Source organism: Aquarana catesbeiana, linkage group LG01 (assembly GCF_042186555.1).
Source record: "Aquarana catesbeiana isolate 2022-GZ linkage group LG01, ASM4218655v1, whole genome shotgun sequence".
In the NCBI taxonomy this organism is placed as follows: Eukaryota; Metazoa; Chordata; class Amphibia; order Anura; family Ranidae; genus Aquarana; species Aquarana catesbeiana.
The window spans coordinates 198,073,721-198,094,950 of NC_133324.1; positions in this window are offsets into that span (position 1 = coordinate 198,073,721).

Below are 21,230 nucleotides of genomic sequence, written 5' to 3' on the forward strand. Positions count from 1 at the left end.
GAACCCCAAACCAAAATTAAAAAAAAAAAAGATGTGGGGGTCCCCCTAAATTCCATACCAGGCCCTTCAGGTCTGGTGTGGATATTAAGGGGAACCCCGGGCAAATTTAACCACTTCCTGCCGCCCTATAGCGGATTGACGTCCAGGAAGTGGTTCTGTTATCCTGACTGGGCGTCATATGACGTCCAGCAGGATAACATGCCACCGCGAGCCCCCGGGGATAGCGGATTGACGTCCAGGAAGTGGTTCTGTTATCCTGACTGGGCGTCATATGACATCCAGCAGGATAACATGCCGCCGCGCGCCCCCGGGGGCGCGCATCGCGGTGACCGGTGGAGCGGTGTGTCAGCCTGACACACCTCTACACCGACCTTGGTAAAGAGCCTCCAGCGGAGGCTCTTTACCACGTGATCAGCCATGTCCAATCACGGCTGATCACGCTGTCAATGGGAAGAGCCGTTGATCGGCTCTTTCTCACTCGCGCCTGACAGACGCGAGTAGAGGAGAGCCGATCGGCGGCTCTCCTGGCAGGGGGGTCTGCGCTGATTGTTTATCAGCGCAGCCCCCCCTCAGATCACCACACTGGACCACCAGGGATCGCCACTAGGACCACCAGGGAAGGGGCAACATGTGGATGGCCAGGTATGTACCCCATGGCCATCCACATGTGCCCAATGTGCCCAATCTGTGCCAATCAGTGCCCACAAATGGGCACTGATTGGCACCATTATGTCCAAGATCTGCCCAGCAATGCCCCCAATGTTTTATCAGTGCCACCTGTCATTGCCCATCGGTGCCACCTGTCATTGCCCATCGGTGCCACCTGTCAGTGCCCATCAGTGCTCATCTGTGCCCACCTATCAGTGCCCATCAGTGCCACACATCAGTGCCACCCATAAGTACCCATCAGTGCCACCCATATGTACCAATTAATGCCACCTATGAGTGCCCATCGGTGCCGCCTACGAGTGCCCATCAGTGCCGCCTATGAGTGCCCATCGGTGCCACCTATGAGTGCCCATCAGTGCCGCACACCAGTGCCACCTATCAGTGCCCATTAGGGATGAGCCGAACACCCCCCTGTTCGGTTCGCACCAGAACATGCGAACAGGAAAAAAATTCGTTCGAACACGCGAACACCGTTAAAGTCTATGGGACACGAACATGAATAATCAAAAGTGCTAATTTTAAAGGCTAATATGCAAGTTATTGTCAATAAAAGTGTTTGGGGACCTGGGTCCTGCCCCAGGGGACATGGATCAATGCAAAAAAAAGTTTTAAAAACGGCCGTTTTTTCAGGAGCAGTGATTTTAAAAATGCTTAAAGTCAAACAATAAAAGTGTAATATCCCTTTAAATTTCATACCTGGGGGGTGTCTATAGTATGCCTGTAAAGGGGCGCATGTTTCCCGTGTTTAGAACAGTCTGACAGCAAAATGACATTTTGAAGGAAAAAACTCATTTAAAACTACCGCGGCTATTGCATTGCCGACAATACACATAGAAGTTCATTGATAAAAACGGCATGGGAATTCCCCACAGGGCAACCCCGAACCAAAATTAAAAAAAAAAAATGATGTGGGGGTCCCCCTAAATTCCATACAAGGCCCTTCAGGTCTGGTATGGATATTAAGGGGAACCCCAGCCAAAATTTAAAAAAAAAATTGACGTGGGGTTCCCCCTAAATTCCATACCAGACCCTTCAGGTCTGGTATGGATTTTAAGGGGAACCCCGCGCCAAAAAAAAAAAAAAAAAACGGCGTGGGGTCCCCCTAAAAATCCATACCAGACCCTTATCCGAGCACGCAACCTGGCAGGCCGCAGGAAAAGAGGGGGGGACGAGAGTGCGGCCCCCCCCCCTCCTGAACCGTACCAGGCCACATGCCCTCAACATTGGGAGGGTGCTTTGGGGTAGCCCCCCAAAGCACCTTGTCCCCATGTTGATGAAGACAAGGGCCTCATCCTCACAACCGTGGCCGGTGGTTGTGGGGGTCTGCGGGCGGGGGGCTTATCGGAATCTGGAAGCCCCCTTTACCAAGGGGACCCCCAGATCCCGGCCCCCCCCCTGTGTGAAATGGTAAGGGGTTACTTACCCCTACCATTTCACTAAAAAACTGTCAAAAATGTTAAAAATGACAAGAGACAGTTTTTGACAATTCCTTTATTTAAATGCTTCTTCCTTCTTCCTTCATCTTCTTCTTCTTCTGGTTCTTCTGGCTCTTCTGGTTCTTCCTCCGGCGTTCTCGTCCAGCATCTCCTCCGCGGCGTCTTCTATCTTCTTCTCCTCGGGCCGCTCCGCACCCATGGCATGAGGGGGGAGGCTCCCGCTCTTCTCTTCATCTTCTTCTTCATCTTCATCTTCTTCTTCATCTTCTTCTTCTTCTTCTTCTTCTCTTCTTCATCTCTTCTTCCTTCTTCATTTCTTCTGCGGGCCGCTTCGCATCCATGCATGGAGGGAGGCTCCCGCTGTGTGACGGCGTCTCTTCGTCTGACGGTTCTTAAATAACGGGGGGCGGGGCCACCCGGTGACCCCGCCCCCCTCTGACGCACGGGACATGACGGGACTTCCCTGTGGCATTCCCCGTGACGTCACAGGGAAGTCCCGTCAATTCACCGTGCGTCAGAGGGGGGGCGGGGTCACCGGATGGCCCCGCCCCCCGTTATTTAAGAACCGTCAGACGAAGAGACGCCGTCACACAGCGGGAGCCTCCCTCCATGCATGGATGCGGAGCGGCCCGCAGAAGAAATGAAGAAGGAAGAAGAGATGAAGAAGAGAAGAAGAAGAAGAAGATGAAGAAGAAGATGAAGATGAAGAAGAAGATGAAGAGAAGAGCGGGAGCCTCCCCCCTCATGCCATGGGTGCGGAGCGGCCCGAGGAGAAGAAGATAGAAGACGCCGCGGAGGAGATGCTGGACGAGAACGCCGGAGGAAGAACCAGAAGAGCCAGAAGAACCAGAAGAAGAAGAAGATGAAGGAAGAAAGAAGAAGCATTTAAATAAAGGAATTGTCAAAAACTGTCTCTTGTCATTTTTAACATTTTTGACAGTTTTTTAGTGAAATGGTAGGGGTAAGTAACCCCTTACCATTTCACACAGGGGGGGGCCGGGATCTGGGGGTCCCCTTGGTAAAGGGGGCTTCCAGATTCCGATAAGCCCCCCGCCCGCAGACCCCCACAACCACCGGCCACGGTTGTGGGGATGAGGCCCTTGTCTTCATCAACATGGGGACAAGGTGCTTTGGGGGGCTACCCCAAAGCACCCTCCCAATGTTGAGGGCATGTGGCCTGGTACGGTTCAGGAGGGGGGGGGGCCGCACTCTCGTCCCCCCCTCTTTTCCTGCGGCCTGCCAGGTTGCGTGCTCGGATAAGGGTCTGGTATGGATTTTTAGGGGGACCCCACGCCGTTTTTTTTTTTTTTTTTTGGCGCGGGGTTCCCCTTAAAATCCATACCAGACCTGAAGGGTCTGGTATGGAATTTAGGGGGAACCCCACGTCAATTTTTTTTTTAAATTTTGGCTGGGGTTCCCCTTAATATCCATACCAGACCCGAAGGGCCTTGTATGGAATTTAGGGGGACCCCCACATCATTTTTTTTTTTTAATTTTGGTTCGGGGTTGCCCTGTGGGGAATTCCCATGCCGTTTTTATCAATGAACTTCTATGTGTATTGTCGGCAATGCAATAGCCGCGGTAGTTTTAAATGAGTTTTTTCCTTCAAAATGTCATTTTGCTGTCAGACTGTTCTAAACACGGGAAACATGCGCCCCTTTACAGGCATACTATAGACACCCCCCAGGTACGAAATTTAAAGGGATATTACACTTTTATTGTTTGACTTTAAGCATTAATAAAATCACTGCTCCTGAAAAAACGTCCGTTTTTAAAACTTTTTTTTGCATTGATCCATGTCCCCTGGGGCAGGACCCAGGTCCCCAAACACTTTTTATGACAATAACTTGCATATAAGCCTTTAAAATTAGCACTTTTGATTTCTCCCATAGACTTTTAAAGGGTGTTCCGCGGCATTCGAATTTGCCGCGAACACCCCAAATTGTTCGCTGTTCGGCGAACTTGCGAACAGCCAATGTTCGAGTAGAACATGAGTTCGACTCGAACTCGAAGCTCATCCCTAGTGCCCATCAGTGCCACTTATCAGTGCCCATCAGTGCCGCCTATCAGTGCCCATCATCAGTGCCCGTCAGTGCCACCTCATTGGTGCCACCTCATCGGTGCCCATCAGTGCCACTGTATCAGTGCCCATCAGTGCCCATCATTGAAGAAGAAAATATACTTATTTACAAAAAATTTTAACAGAAACAAAGAAAAACTTGTTTTTTTTTGAAAATTTTCGGTCTTTTTTTATTTGTTGCGCAAAAAATAAAAACCGCAGAGGTGATCAAATACCACCAAAAGAAAGCTCTATTTGTGGGAACAAAATGATAAAAAATGTGTTTGGGTACAGTGATGAATGACTGCGCAATTGTCATTCAAATTGCGACAGTGCTGAAAGATGAAAATTGGCCTGGGCGGGAAGGTGTCTAAGTGCCTGGTATTGAAGTGGTTAAAAAAAAAATGGCGTGGGGTCCCCCTCAAAATCTATACCAGACCCTCCAGGTCTTGTATGGATTTTAAGGGGAACCCCGCACCAAAATCAATTTAAAAAAAAACGGCGTGGGGGTCCCCCCAAAAATCCATACCAGACCCTTATCCGAGCACGCAACCTGGCAGGCTGCAGGAAAAGAGGGGGGATGAGAGAGCGGCCCCCCTCCTGAACCGTACCAGGCCACATGCCCTCAACATTGGGAGGGTGCTTTGGGGTCCCCCCCAAAGCACTTTGTCCCCATGTTGATGAAGACAAGGGCCTGGTATGGAATTTAGGGGGACCCCCACGTCATTTTTTTTAAATTTTGGTTTGGGGTTCCCCTGTGGAGAATGCCCATGCCGTTTTTATCAATGAACTTTTATGTGTATTGTCGGACCGGCAATTCATTAATAGCCGCGAGTAGTTTTAAATGACTTTTTTTCCTTTGAAATGTCATTTTGCTGTCAGACTGTTCTAAAAACAGGAAACATGCGCCCCTTTACAGCCATAGTATAGACACCCCCCAGGTACGAAATTTACAGGGATATTACACTTTTATTGTTTCACTTTAAGCATTATTAAAATCACTGCTCCCGAAAAAACGGCCATTTTAAAAACTTTTTTTTGCATTGATCCATGTCCCCTGGGGCAGGACCCGGGTCCCCAAACACTTTTTATGACAATAACTTGCATATAAGCCTTTAAAATTAGCACTTTTGATTATTCATGTTCGTGTCCCATAGACTTTAACAGTGTTCACGCGTTCGAACGAATATTTTGCCTGTTCGCATGTTCTGGTGCGAACCGAGCAGGGGGTGTTCGGCTCATCCCTATTCCAGATGACAGGGAACAGAAGATCTCTGTCATGTTACTAGACAGAACAGGGAAATGCCTTGTTTACATAGGCAGTTCCCCATTCTTCCTCTCCTCGCTGTGATCACGGGCTGCCGGCAGACATAAAGTCCGTGGGACCCGGGGGCACACTCCCGCAGCACGCGGCAGGCGTGCGCTCATGCCCACTGTACTGTTTTTGCAGACTAACGTACAGGTACGTTAGTTTGGGCAAGAGTGCCATTCTGCTGACGCATATCGGCATGAGCTGGTCGGGAAAAGGTTAAAAGCATCCCCCATATGTACAAAGGTGTGTCAAGGTGTGTCATCCAAATCATATAAATCCTAATGGTACCATCAACCTTACTGAACTGCTGTTCACAAATGTGAACAAATGACACTATGGGGTTGATTTACTAAAATTGGAGAGTGAAAAATCTGGTGCAGCCCTGTATAGAAACCAATCAGCTTCCAGGTTTTTTTCTCAAAACTTAGCTACTTGCTTACTGGGCACTTATACCCCCTTTCTGCCCAGGCCAATTTTCAGCTTTCAGTGCTCTCACACTTTGAATGACAATTGCGAGGTAATTCAACACTGTATCCATATGACATTTTTATAATTTTTTTCTACAACTAGAGCTTTATTTTGGTGGTATTTATATATATCATATTTTTTACTAAATAAACAAAAACAGGCCGAAAATTTTGAAAAAAAAAGGTTTTTGATATTTTGTTATAACATTTTGCAAGCAGGTAATTTTTCTCTTTCACTGATGTGCACTGATGGGGCTGCACTAATAGGCACTGATAGGCTGCACTGATGGACACTGATAAGTGGCACTGATGGGCACTGATAGGCTGCACTGATGAGGCGGCACTGGTGGGCACTGATTAGAAGACACTGATGAGGCTGCACTGATGGGTGGCACTGATACACAGCACTGATAGGTGGCACTGATGGGCACTGATAGGTGGCACTGATGGACACTATTAGGCGGCACTGATAGGCACTGGTAGGCGGCACTGATAGGCATCACTGATGATGAGGCACTGATTGACAGCACTGATGGGCACTGATATGTGGCACTGGTGGGCACAGATGGGCACTGATATGTGGCACTGGGTGGGCACTGATAGGTGGCACTGGTGAGCATTGATAGATGGCACTGATTTGCAGCACATTCAGGCACTAAGGGGACCGATGTCCCTCTAATCCCTCTAACATAAGCCACATTTTTTTTCCTTCACGCTAACGTGAAGGAAGAGAAAACCGTTAAGCGGCATCTGTTTATTTCCATGATCAGCTGTCATTGGCTGATAGCTGATCACGTGGTAAAGGGCCTGCTTTGATTGGCCCTTTACCTGTTCTATGATCAGCCAAGTCTCATGGACTCAGCGATCACAGACCGTGAGAACGGGAAGTACAAGAACAGGAGGACGTCTATGGATGCCCTCCCAGGCAATTTAAGCCCATGCTGTAGCTGTCTTTTGGCTATAGCGTGGGTGGCAAGTGGTTAATTGAACAAGCTGAAGTTAGAAGCTGATTAGCTACCATGCACAGCTGCACCAGATTTTGCACTCTCCACCCCTATGTCACATAAATAAAATTACTATCAATCACATATTAGGTGTGTATATACAAGTAATACAATATTGCACCAGATACCACTAGAAATAAAACATGTAAACCGATGCCAACTAAGAACAACTACAAAACCCCACTGTCTCAAGGTAATTTTATATTCATGCAAACAGGCCAGAGTGTGTACGTTGGTCCCTGAGAAATAATACATATTGTAGCCAATAAAATGTATTATCATGATAAAAAGGATTTTTGTACTGTAGCTGTCCAGTAATTCTTTTTACAGATCTTCTTTTTTAACGTTAGAGTATAAAATATTACAGTATGAATTTTTAGGATAAACAAACAAGCATTTGGCCGGGTATAGTGAATCAATCGATGAATCAGCAGATATTTGTAATCTGGGATCACAATCGGAATTGCTATAGTTCTGAAATTTGACAGAATGGTCAGCTCATTGCTAGACTATTTATCATTCTTCTTTGGTAATGTTCTTCTTTTTTAGAACTTAGAGTTGGTGAGAGTCAGTCAAGAGAATGAATGGCTCCTTATTGCCCCTACATATAAAATCAGCCTTTCACAACCTTTAACAAAATTACCTTGAGCAATGAGCAATTTTTACCTCTCAGGTTACCACTGACACCAGTGATGTTCTCAACTATCTTTAATGGGGCATTGTTACCATTGGCATCTAAAACTGTGCACCAATCTAAAGGAGACTTTCTCCCACTGACCACTACTCTAAGGGGTCACTTTTCAATTGAACACCAATCTAATGGCCACGTCACTCACCACCAATGTAAATGGACACGTCACCACCAATGTAAAGGCGGAAATCATTTACCATCAATGTAAGGAGCCCTTTTTTATTCATCCTTGACCATCAATTTGGAGAATCATTACAATTTTCATGTTTCTTTGCTGTCCATTATTTTATTTTGTTTTATTTCAGTTTTATTACTGCAAATTTTTGTTTTGTTTTGTTGTATAGAGCTGCCTTGGGTGTCAAATACGCTAAGTATTCCACATTTGTTATTCTTTTATTCCTTCTTATATCCACAACTTAATGTTCACACTAATATCCAGTAAGCTGTAGATATAATAATTATTAAAAGGTTTCATGAGACCTGAAAGTTACAGTTTTTCAATGTATCCTCACTGTTAACAAGTTACAGAAGGGCTAACACTGATGTTCCTTCACTAGAGGAAACGTGAAGAAAAACGAAATTATTTGTATGGGTTAATTAATTTTGTTAATTCTGAACACAATTAGAAATGAGATGACACATCAATTGTTGGTCTGTTTTTTATTCTATTTCTAACAGATTGGTTTTGATGTATTTTGTAATAGAAAGATAGCATGATCATCTGTAGAGAGTCTGACATACCATTAGTTGGAAGCTGGGGCGGAGAAAAATGAAAAGCATTTTAGGATGGTGTTACTGCTTAGGAATTCAGCAAAGTACTTTGAAATAATGTTATGCGAGGCTGCTTGATATTTATGCTTTCTAAATTTTCCAGGCTGAATTAAAGCTGCTTATGAAAATGCTGAAGTCATTTGTAAACAACTTGCACTTTTTCATCTAATATAAAGCCTGCTGTGTACAAAATTATATATGATAATGATTTTACTATAAAGAAATGATATGCAAGGTAAAATTGCAAAATAAAAGAAGGTAAACTGTCTCAAATGCCATAAAGTGAGGCTTACGCAGAGCCATATTTCTTTCCAAGAATTCTTTAGCTTTATGGCTATATGTAGCAGCAATCTGATGTGTGGTTGACAATAAAAGCTGTATAAATATCTCATTCCATCACTGTTTTTATATCAGCAAAATCCTTCATCAAATATAAGTAATCATTTACTGTAATAGCTTTACAGAGAGATTTTAAAATGTGCCAGAGCAGATCTCAGTTTGTTACATTCAGTTAAACGGATTGAATGTTCATTGCATGATCTATTTCTTATCAGTCTTTGAACAGTTTTGGAATACTGCCTATTTTCCTTAAAACTGGGGTTGTTGACTGAAGTCACTGCACAGGAATAACATTCAAAGATGCCCAAGTTCTTATTGAGGGCCAAGGATTGATATCATTTGAGTCTCATCTAACCAGGAGGGCCAAGGAGTGGCTGCCTCCATGCTCTCACCATAGTTTAAAGAATAAGGGTCCTATCACACAGGCGGTCTGCCCAGTGGACTCTGCTTTGTTCAGTGAAGGATCGATTCGCTGATCCCCGCTGAGCAGGAAGATGACAGGCCCACCTTCGCTCACTGTGCTGAGATGGACCTGTCAGAGTACTGCTCTCCTCTATGGGGAGATCGGATGAAAATTGATCGCTTTTCCGTTTTCATCTCTCCCATCTGATCCTCCAGGCGGATGGAAAATAGGGTCACCATCCATCTAGATTTCAGGGACAGGATCGGATAGCAGCGGGTGTCAGCGGACATATCACCGCTGACATCCGCCGCTCCATAGAGGTGAATAGAGTGTCCGAACAGGTCCGCCTGAAAAACTGACAGGCGGACCTGATCAGAAAGCCCGTGTGAAAGGGCCCTAAAGGACTATTTATTTGAAACAAAAGAATGTTATTGTACTTCAGCTGTGCTTCTGTTCTTTGTAATATTAGGAAAATGACTGCTGTGAGAACTGTCACAGACATTCTGTCTTTCCCAAAACAACCTACAAGATTCCAGCTTGCACAGGTAATTTGCTCAACCTGTCCTTAGTGAACTGGGAGTCATGTGGTCCCCTCAATTGTCAATTCAAAGTGAAGTTAATGTAAAAATATGCTAAAATGCACTTGAAAATTTATATTCAATTTAAAGCCCCCCTTTTCCTTCTTGACACCCTATTAAAAAAGTCTCATTCCTTTACCCATGCTGCATGGGGTATATTCATCATTCAAAAAATTCAATTCAAGAGTTGAGGTAAAGGGGAAACACATGCATACAAAGTTTAAGTTGAAATGGTATTACGCACAAAACCAAAATGTAATAAAGTATATGGCAGCTTATCACTCCTTAGTTTTCTTTGTTTATGTTTTTTCCCTCTGTTTTCACCTGGTGGTCGGGCCAATAACATACCTCCTGTATTAGAGTGCCCCCACTCTGGATGACGGAGCACAGATGGCACATGGAAATGCAAATATTTTAGTAAATATAAGCTGATAAATACCTATACTGTACTGTTTTATTTTTTTCCTTTTGGGATAAAGATTTTACATAAATAAATGTCAGTGGTAAATGGTTTGTACCAATGCTCTACCCAGATAGCAAACAATTGTGCTGCAAGTTTGAAAATGACTTGCTTGGTGTGCCCCCGAAACACATTAGCTGTATCCCGTGTTCTGTGCATGTCCATGCATTGTTTTGATGGCCTTTTGTCAGTTGCATTTTGTGAGTGCCCACTTTTATATTAAACATTTTTATTATTAAATTATCTTTGGTAATGCACTAGGTGTGCGCAGCTTCCATTTCTGTTTTTCTTGTAGTTTCTTTCAGATTACCCCATCTGAGGAAGGCAGCATCTACCCAGTTTTGGATAAAATATACACCTTTCACACCACCATTTTATTTGATATCTGTTACTCCACACCTTGGAAGACCTATTAGCGCTGGAAGTGACTGTTTTTTTGTTCCAGTGTCTATGTCAGGTTTAGAGCATGCTGCCAGCAATCAGAGCATCCCATTATCTGCTTTTACAGCTGATAGGTACTGTAAGTGTATGCTGCCTCATCCAAGCTTCCCATATATTATATTATCTAGTGGCTTGTGATATTAAAGTGTTACTAAACCCACAACAGTAAAATCAGTATGTATATGCAGAAAAGCATGGTTGTTGTCCTCACTGTGGCATCAAAGGGGTTAATCCTCCGCATTGTGTAAAAAGGTTGTTTGATCCTGTATGCACAGATCCTCCTCTTCTTGCATTGTTCCCAAAGCATCTCCAGATAAGACAGAGTTAGTGGAGTCAGTCTGCACATGCACAGTTTGCTGCGCATTGTTACAGAGTTTTTATCAGTTTATATTTACTAAAATATTTGCATTTCTATGTTCTATGCCCAACAACATCTTGACATGCCTCATTGGGCTTTTTTGTGGCATTGGAGCAGTAAAGACTTCTTTCTCGCAGCTCAACCATGCAGCTCTTTTTTCTTCATTGAATTATGCTCAAAGACACAGGTCTTTTGACTGTTCTTTTCTACCTCCTCATGGCTCAGTGTCTAGCCGGCATCCAAGTGAGAGCTAACAAACTCATTGACTATTTATACACAAAAGCTAATTGTGATTTAAAAAGCCACAAATGTGAGAAATTAACCTTTAATTGCCATTTTAACCTGTGTGTGCGCCTTCTGTGTCTGTACCAAGGCCAAACATTACAGGGTATGTAAACTTTTTATCAGGGCAATTTGGGTGATTTCTGTTATCATTATGATTTAAAAAGGATCCAATAAACTATGTGATAATAAATGGCTTTATGTGATCACTATCCTTAGGACACTTTCACACTGGGGCGGGGGACATTTAGTCCCTGCTAGCGTCCGAAAAAGGGATAAAAACGTTTCGGCGGCGCTGGCCATTGATTTCAATGGCAGTGCGTTTTAAGAGTGGTGTATTCACTCATAAACAATTTCAAATGTATAAATACAGGAAAAATAGATTTTAAAAGATATCCTGTACAACGCAAAACACCAGAAACAGTGAAGGAAGACTCTAAAATCATGTAAGATGTGTAAAATTACCTCAACATTTATAGTTGCATTCATTCTGAAGATATGAAGTGTTTAAATCTTCACAAACTGATAGAAAGTGATGGAAAATTCCAAATTTTAGAGTTGTCACCAGAACAACTGGGTGACGCTGTTGCAGAGTTTAGTTTTGGCGCGGAAATCAGTGCTGAGGACAAGCATGGAGTGAGAGGGAGCAGCGTGCAGAGAAGCTTGCAGAGGACCAGACCGGGCCCCCCCACCCCCGAGAGCAGCAGCACGGTGTACCAAAACCCCCCAACCGGACTGGACCCCCCTACGATCGAACCGGACCCCCCCACCACTGTGAGCAGCAGTGGGTGACCCGGTGACCCACAGCGTCAGTAGTGCAAGACATTATGGTATGGGAGTGGGTGTACTGAGGACAGTAATCACCCCACAGACGCAGTCAGAGGAGGCGGGAGGACATCCAGCGGGAGCGCGAGGTGGAAGGCTGACAGGGAGAGGCGGCAGGTAAGTGAAGTGCAGACCGGAGGGAGAGTGTGAGACTGATCAGTGAGCAGCGGCACTGAAGGTGATTGACTGACTGCTAGTGTCAGATTACAAGGGGAGGCTGTGCAGAGTGACACAGAGACACAAACTACAAAACCTGACTGACAGTGTATTTGAGTACCTGAGTATTGTGAGTAGCTGAGTAATGTGTGTACCTGAGGATTGTGTGTACCCGAGTATTGTGAGTACCTGAGTATTGTGTGTACCTAAGTATTGTGAGTACCTGAGTATTGGGAGTACCTGAGTATTGTGTTTACCTGAGTATTGTGAGTACCTGAGTACTGTGTGTACCTGAGTATTGTGAGTATTGGGAGTACCTGAGTATTGTGAGGACCTGAGTATTGTGAGTGCCTGAATATTGTTTGTACCTGAGTATTGGGAGTACCTGAGTATTAGGAGTACCTGAGTATTGGGAGTACCTGATTATTGGGTGTACATGAGTATTTGAAGTACCTGAGTATTGTGAGTACCTGAGTGTTGTCTGAGTAGTGGTGGGGATTGTTAGAACCTGTGTATTGTGTATACATTTGTATTGTGTGTACCTGTGTATTGTGAGTACCTGTGTAGTGTGAGTGCACGTGATCTGCGAGTGCACGTGGTCTGCGCGTGCACATGGTCTGCGAGTGCATGTGGACTGTAGGTGCACATGGGTCTGCGAGTGCACATGGGTCTACAAGTTCATGTGTGTCTGCGAGTGCATGTGGGTCTGTGAGTGCACATGCGCCTGCGAGTGCATGTGGGTCTGCGGGTACGCACATCAGGAAGCTAGTTATTAGGTAATTTGGACAGGGTATAATCCTCAATCCTCATTAAATTGTTAGATACGATGCCCGGCGGGTGTTGAGATGTGACTCAGTGTACATCTTGCAGCATGTATGCGTTCCTTGATTATCTGATCAAGGGCGAATACTGGTGTGCAAAATGTAAGCACATTGTTTCCCTGGAAGCCCAGGTTCTGAATCTAGGGAAGCAACTGTCAGCACTGAGAAGACCCTCCATACTAAAGGAGAGCCAGGAACGTACCCAGCAGGTGTCGGCAGGGGCCAGCACAGAGGCGGGTGGAGACAAAGAGGTGCAGGCACTAGAAAAGAGTAGATGGGTGACAGTCAGAAAGGATAGAGGGGGAAGTGGCAGGGAGGCCAATCCAGAGCTGGAGCATCCCAATAAGTATGCTCCATTGATTGACATTGGTGAAACCAGTCAGGGACCAGCACTGCTGGAGCTAAGGGACTCTCCTAGCTGCCAGGGGAAGAACTCCTCCAGTGAGAGTGGGGGGAAGCGAAGGGAAAGGATAGACAGATTCTGGCGGTAGGGGACTCTATTCTTAGAAGGACAGAGGGGGCAATCTGTGACAAAGACCTGAAGCACCAAACTGTATGCTGTCTACCAGGCACTGGGGTTCGGCACATCACAGATCTGGTGGACAGATTACTGGGAGGGGCTGGGGAAGACCCAGCTGTCATGGTGCATGTTGGCACCAATGACAAAGTCAGAGGCAGATGGAGTGTCCTAAAGAACGATTTTAGGGACTTGGGAGCTAAATTGAAGAAAAGGACCTCCAAGGTAGTGTTCTCAGGAATACTACCAGTACCTCGAGCCACATCAGAAAGGCAGAGGGAGATTAGGGAAGTAAACAAGTGGCTGAGGAGCTGGTGTAGTAAGGAGGGGTTTGTGTTCCTTGAGGACTGGGCCGACTTCCCACTTGGTCACCAGTACTATAGAAGGGATGGACTGCACCTAAATGAGGAGGGTGCAGATCTGCTGGGGGTAAGGATGGCCAAAAAGTTAGAGGGGTTTTTAAACTAGACAACAGGGGGGATCCAGAGGTAGAGATCGTCAGCGCGGAACATATTCCAGAGGGTAGTACTGGGGGCATTAGTGGTAAGTTGACTAAAGCACTTAAACCCAAGGTAAGTGTGACAGACTCACCCAGGATAGAGGCTTTTGGAGGGGACTCAATGTAAGCCTCTTGGCTATAGATTATGGGCCCTGGCATTTGGGGTACCCTTGAGGTGTTGTTACTTTGGCTTTGGGTCCTTGTCCCCCAGGACACACAGACTCTGGGGACTCTGTATTTGCCATAGTAGCAATAGTGACTGAGTCATACTGTTGGGACTCATACTGTGAGAAGATGCTAATGTCATCAACTCCACTCACCTGTCTGATGTCAGCTATAATGTGTTTAATGTAAATGAGTTTAGTCTGGCTTACCACAGGTACCTAAGGGTATTCAACTCATTGTTGTTTGTTCTAATTAACCCTGTGTTGATGTTTATGGTAATGTATGTTGAATAGTCAATGAGCTAGGAGACGTAGTCACTTAGTCTGGGTAAATGATTTAGTAAACTAGCTCATGTTAATTAGGTTACAGTTGTATTGTTAGAGGAGGTTCTAACAGCATATAAAGTCTTGTAATTTTGATTCTAAATAAAGTTAGTCCATGTTAGCATCTAAGCAAGTGTCGCCTTGTTTTGTGCTCAGAGCGGTTGGAATATCTGATATCTGTATCCAGACTACAAGGAAGTGGTATACTGACGGAAGCACTCAAGCGGAGTGTGGGACGTTCCGTGACAGTAAGTATAGTAACAAGTCCTAGTTGCAATCTAGGAACAACCAATAAGAGGATAGTATGTGACCGGTCTAAACTACGTGGCATGTTCACCAATGCCAGGAGCCTGGCGGACAAGATGGGTGAACTAAAGATACCGTTGTACAAGGAGAATTTGGATTTTGTGGGAATTTCAGAGACCTGGTTCAACAGCTCTCATGATTGGCTGGCAACCAACTAAGGGTATACCCTTTATAGCAAGGATAGAGAGGGTAAAAAAGGGGGAGGGTATGCCTATATATCAAGAATAATGTACAAGTGAATGTGAGAGATGACATCACTAAGGGAGCTAGGAAGGAGGTGGAATCCTTATGGGTAGAGCTCCAAAGGGATGAAGCTAAGGGGAAAATAATACTGGGAGTATGCTATAGGCCCCCTAACCTGAGGGAGGAGGGGGAGACAGACCTCCTATCACAATTTGGACTATCAGCAAGGATGAGAAGTGTTATCATAATGGGGGAATTGAATTATCCAGACATAGACTGGGAGGAGGGACCCATGCATTCGTCTAAGGCTCGCCAGTTGCTAAATGTCTTGCAGGACAATTTCATGGGTCAGATGGTAGATGTACCAACTAGAAATAAAGCGTTACTAAATCTACTGATTACCAACAATACAGACCTGATCACGGATGTGGAAATATGGGGCAAGTTAGGAAACAGCGATCACAGGTGAATTGGCTTCAGTATAAATCACACAAATAGGAAATATAAGGGGAATACACAGACACTAAATTTCAAAAGAGCCAACTTCCCTAAACTACAAACCTTGCTAGAAGGCAAAAAATGGGATACAATCTTAGGAACAAAGAACACGGAGGAGAGATGGGTTTTTTAAGAGCATATTAAATAAGGGCATTAGCCAGTGCATCCCATTGGGTAATAAATTTAAAAGAGCAAAAGTCCTGGATGGTTAAACTCCAATGTAAAAATGCATATAAAAGCAGAGCAGAAGGCCTTCAAAAAATAAAAGGTTGAGGGATCATCATCAGCATTCAGACTTTATAAAGAATGCAACAATAAATGTAAGGGTGCAATTAGGGTGGCTAAGATAGAACATGAAATACGCATAGTGGAGGAGAACAGAAAGTATCTAAACAGTAAAAAAGGGAGGACAGACCATATTGGCCCCATAAAGAATGAAGAAGGACATCTGGTTGCAAAGGATGGGGAGATGGCAAAGGTATTGAATTTATTCTTCTCCTCAGTCTTCACGAGGGAATCGGGAGCTTCAGTAACCAAAGCGGCGGTGTTTATCCTCATGACACATCACAGGAGGCACCCACATGACTAACAAAGAACAGAATTAGAATTATGCCCCGTACACACGGTCGGATTTTCCGATGGACATTGTCCGATCGGAGCGTTTGTCGGAAATTCCGACCGTGTGTGGGCGCCATCGGACATTTTCCATTGGATTTTCCGACACACAAAGTTGGACAGCAGGAGATAAAATTTTCCGACAACAAAATCCGATCGCGTCAATTTCGACCGTGTGTGGCCTGTTCCGACGCACAAAGTGCCATGCATGCTCAGAAGAAATTCCGACACGGGACAGCTCGTTCTGGTAAACTTAGCGTTCGCAATGGATACAGCACTTTCGTCACGCTGCAATGTTAAAAATGGTTTAATACAGCGCACTCTCTTCTTCTTTATAATGTGACAAGAATTAAGTCGTTTTGCTACTCATATTCACACACACTTCTCACAAACTTTTATTTGTGTTTTTTTAGTGGGATTCCCTCAATATATTGTTATTAGTTGTCACATCTGACAGTTTTATATTTTTTATGTTTTTTTTTTTTTTTGTTTTTAAGCCTTTTTTTTTCTTTAATGTTTGGATTTTTTCCAAGGCTGATCTTTGTTCAATGTTATTTTTATTTTTACTCCAGAATATTTTTGTGTGTGTTTTGTGTGTCAAGTTACCCCAACACCATTGATATCTTTTATTATTTAATCTCCAGGAGATTTTTTGTTGTTGGTGACCCTTGTTCATTTCACATTGTATATTAGAAATGTACCTGAATCCTCACAAACAAACTGTCATTTTTGAAGTAAAACACATAGGAGAGTATAATTCAAAACAAAAATCCTTTATTAAGGGATCAGAACCAAACAAAGAGGAAGGCAACACTGGATCAACAGCAGAAATTAGTGAAGCCTGGTACCCCCACGGCAGACATCAATTCTTAAACATCAAAATTGGTGGCCTGAGGAGTCCATATATAAGGGAGGGCAGTCTGGTCCGGGATTCACAGAGACTCGGATAGCAGCAGATGACATCTGTGTCCCCAGGCTGTGGTACCACAAGAGGCTGCATCTTTTGGCCGACCAGACTGGATCCAGGGCAATCACTGTCTGGTCTTCCTTCCACACTTCCTTCCGGGCTGTGGCTGTGCTGTTGGAGATGTGGCAGGAGGAGGAGTAGGACCTGGAGGAGGAGGAGGAGGAGGACTGGGAGGACCTGGAGGAGGACTGGGAGGACCTGGAGGAGAGGGAGGAGGAGGAGGAGGACCTGCAGGAGGAGGAGGAGGACCATCCCAAAGCTGTGTGTGAGGTGTAATTTGGCCCCTCACACCTTTCTCCAGAGCCTCTGATATGAGGGCCTGACACATGGCTTTTTGGCCCTCCTCCATCCTCTGCATTTTATATGCTATGAATGCTGCAATGTTCTCCTGCCTGGTCTGTGGTGCTCCCAGGACCTCTGTAGCCCTCCAAAAGAATCTGATAGCACTCTAGGGCACTCGTCCTACTGCCACTTTCTGTTTTCGGGGGGGTGGAGGGACCTGCAGATCAGCCAGCCGGCTCGGCCCGGCCACCTCCTGGCTGAGACTTCCCTGTGTATGAAAAAAGGACATAGTTGTAATGTTTTGCATCATCAATCACAATCATAAATTAGTACTCCCAACTAACATATAGTTCACATCATTGATTGGACAAGCAGAAATATTTAGAGGAATGCTATACCTGGCTCAATCTGGGCTCCTCCACATGTGGCCTGGAAGGCCCAGGTTGGGCGTCAGAAGCCTCAGCCGGGGGGGAAGGAAGCGTGGAAGGAAGACTGGAGAGGGATGACCTGGGTTCAGTCTGGCCTGCCAGAAAATGCAGCCTGTCGTAGTACAACATCCTAGGGACATAGATGTCATCTGCTGCTCCGGATCTCTGTGAATCCAGGACTTTCTTGCGCTCCCACAGATATGTGCTCCTCAGGCCACCAATGAAAATCTTTAAATAAGTGATGTCTGCCGTGGGGATCACCTGCTTCACAATTTCACACAATTGCTCCAGTGCTGCCTTCCTCTTTGCTTGTTTCTTGAAATGGGGGTGGGTAATCTCCCACAGACAGGGCAGCTCCATTAGCATATCAATGAATAGTGACATGAAGTCAGTATCTCTCATTAAGATATCCATGTTCACTGCAAGACACAACACAAGACAAAGCCTAATGTCAGACCAAACTCTCCTAATCTTGTTACAATATAGGCCTCAATCTAGAAGCAGTAAAGGCCCAAGTTTGTCTCTTACCTTCGTTCTTACGATCGGCGCGTCCAATGCTCCTTCCTCCGCTCACAGATCGTACGTAATACGCACGCGTGTTACGCTTTATACACACTGCGCATGTGTGTAACTCCGCCCGCCCCTGACGTTCTTTCTAGTCTATTCCCCGCCCCTTTTCGTTTGGCGCAGTGGGGGAAGAGCATGATGGCGGAGTTACAACAGGTGCGTGATAATTCTAACAACGAGGAGGAGGAGGAAAGCCCGGATCCAGGCACGTCCCGATCCAGAAGGAGATGTTTTAAGGCCACAAATATGTCGTTTGGGGAGATGTTGGAGATGGTAGACATCATGAGGAAGTCCGACTATGACGGAAAATATGGGCCTTACCCCAACCCGAACATCCGAAAGGCCAAAATCATTGGTAAAGTGGTCAGGAGTCTTGAGCGGAATTTCGGGGTACGAAGGTCTAAAGATCAGCTCAGGAAGCGGTGGTCGGACCTGAAGTTGAGAGAGCCAGAGCAGTACCGAAAGATCCGGAGAGTGCTGCAAAAAAGTAAGTAGTTGTGCTGTGTTCATATTCTTTCTGTCTTTATTCCGTTCGTTCTGCTCCATATGCTTTTAGTAATTGTAACGTTTAAAAAGGTCAACTTTAATGTTCATGGGCCCATTATTCGTTCGTATCAAACATTTTTCTTTCGGCCTCTAGAACACCATTGTTTAGGCCATATGCATTTTCCCACATTTTTTTGGGGCCTACTTGGATGCCAAATATTTTTTTGTGTAGATGGGTTTGTTACTAGAATGAAATGCAAACTAGATTGTTTGTAAGGAGAGGACACTGAGCAGCTGTTTTCACATCTGGACACTGGAGCACTAGTGTGGGACACAAGAACACCATTTTTATTAGGGGTTGGGCACACAGGTGCTCCAGTGTATACTATAGGGGGTGCTACATCTGTGAAGCTTGTACCAAACAGGTAAAGTATTGCAGCTTGACAAAGGACAATAAAAAAAGACATCTTTGAACTCGGCTAAAATAGAAAATTGTACCCCACTTCCAAGCAATGTTTCCTATTTCTATAGTTCTGCCATCAAATATCTGTGTGCTAATTATACCATTTTTGTTTTACATAGGGGAGAAAAGACTCGGAGGACACTCCTCATCCCAGGAGACCAGAGATCCCCCCCCTCTGGAAGAAGGGGAAATACCAACCCAAGAAGAAGAGCAGGAGGAAGAAGAAAATGTGGTGGAGATTGGCACCACAACAGGTGAGTGTCTGCGACCACAGGCTCAGGTAAAAGAGATGGATGGTGGCAGATTTTTAAGACCTGTTTTTTTTGTTCTTTATCTCTTTTTAGGTGATCGTGATCCAGAACGCTTTACATCTGAAAGTGCCCAGATACTGATCGGGGAGATCATGGGGTGTAATCTCCAATTGCAAAACATCCAGCAACAAATCAGTGATGTTATTAAAAAAAATAATAACATCATTGATGTTTTGGGGCGAATTTAAACCCCACAAAATCACCTGTTTTATCTTACAAAAATTTTTACAATGTTTAGAAAAGCCAAATTTGGAGGATGCACACAGTGTGCCAACATGTGCTATCTGCCATCACGGGAGATCAATGGACGCGTTTTGGGGGTGCAACCCCTTCCTCAATTATAAAGTAGCGTTGAGGAAGGGCTTGCTCCCCCAAAACACGTCCCTTGATCCCCCTGATGGCAGATAGCACATGTTGACATTGGGAAATTTGTGTGCATCTTCCAAATTTGGCTTTTCCAGGGGTGATTTCCCCCCATCTGAACGCTATATCAAACCCAGTTCCTAAATACTGATGTCTGATATAGCCTTCAGGTTTTACCTAATGTGAACTTTGTAAGTTCAAGTTTTTTGGCTTTCTTGTTGGTTTTACACAGGCCTGTTTTATCTGAAATGGATATTTCGATTTTTGATAATGCCCCCCCAAAAATTGTTATACAACAAACATGTTGTTTTGTTTTAAAAACCTTTGGTAAATGCACATGTGATTGTGCAGGTATAAAAAAGTGCCTTACTCAAGAATGTGTGGATTATTGTCTCAACACTACAACACTTTTGGGGTGATGTAATTGCTGTTTTATGCAAAAATGGGGGTTATTTCCTAAGGGCAAATACACTTTGCACTACAAGTGCAAGTTCAGTGCAGTTGCAAGTGCACTTGTAGTGAAATGTGTTTTTGCATTTAGGAAGTACCAGCCAACACTATTCTTTATAAGGTTACCCAATCACGACATTTTCTACACTCAACACATTTCTGTCAGGGTCAGCTCAAACAAACACAAGCAGTAAATGTCCACCAAGAATTGCTTTTGGTTGTTTTTTATTTGAAAAAGGTGTCACAGATTGTCTGGCATATTGATAGCCCCCCTACCCGCAAAGAACTCCAGGTAGCGTAACCGGACATCACGGGCACTCAGGGAGGGCAAGCCAGGACGGCCGCTTTCAAGTGCCGTCATTGTTGATGTATTTGGTATTCCGGCCTCAGGCCCAACTGAGCCAGCATAGTTGGCTGAATGTTTTCTTAAAATATTATGGAGAACACAGCACGCCAGTATAATATGGTTCAGTTTATACTCCGCCATATGGATGGGTGTCAGAAATAGTCGGAACCGGCTGGCCAGGATTCCAAATGTGTTCTCCACCACTCTTCAGGCTCTGGCCAGCCGGTAATTAAAAACCCTCTGTTCCGGGGTGAGGGTCCTCATCGGGAATGGCCGCATCAGGTGGTCCCCCAGTGCAAACGATTCATCAGCAATGAACACAAATGGGAGACCTTCAACATTGTCCTCTGGAGGTGGCAAGTCCAAGCTGCCATCGGACATCCGGCCAT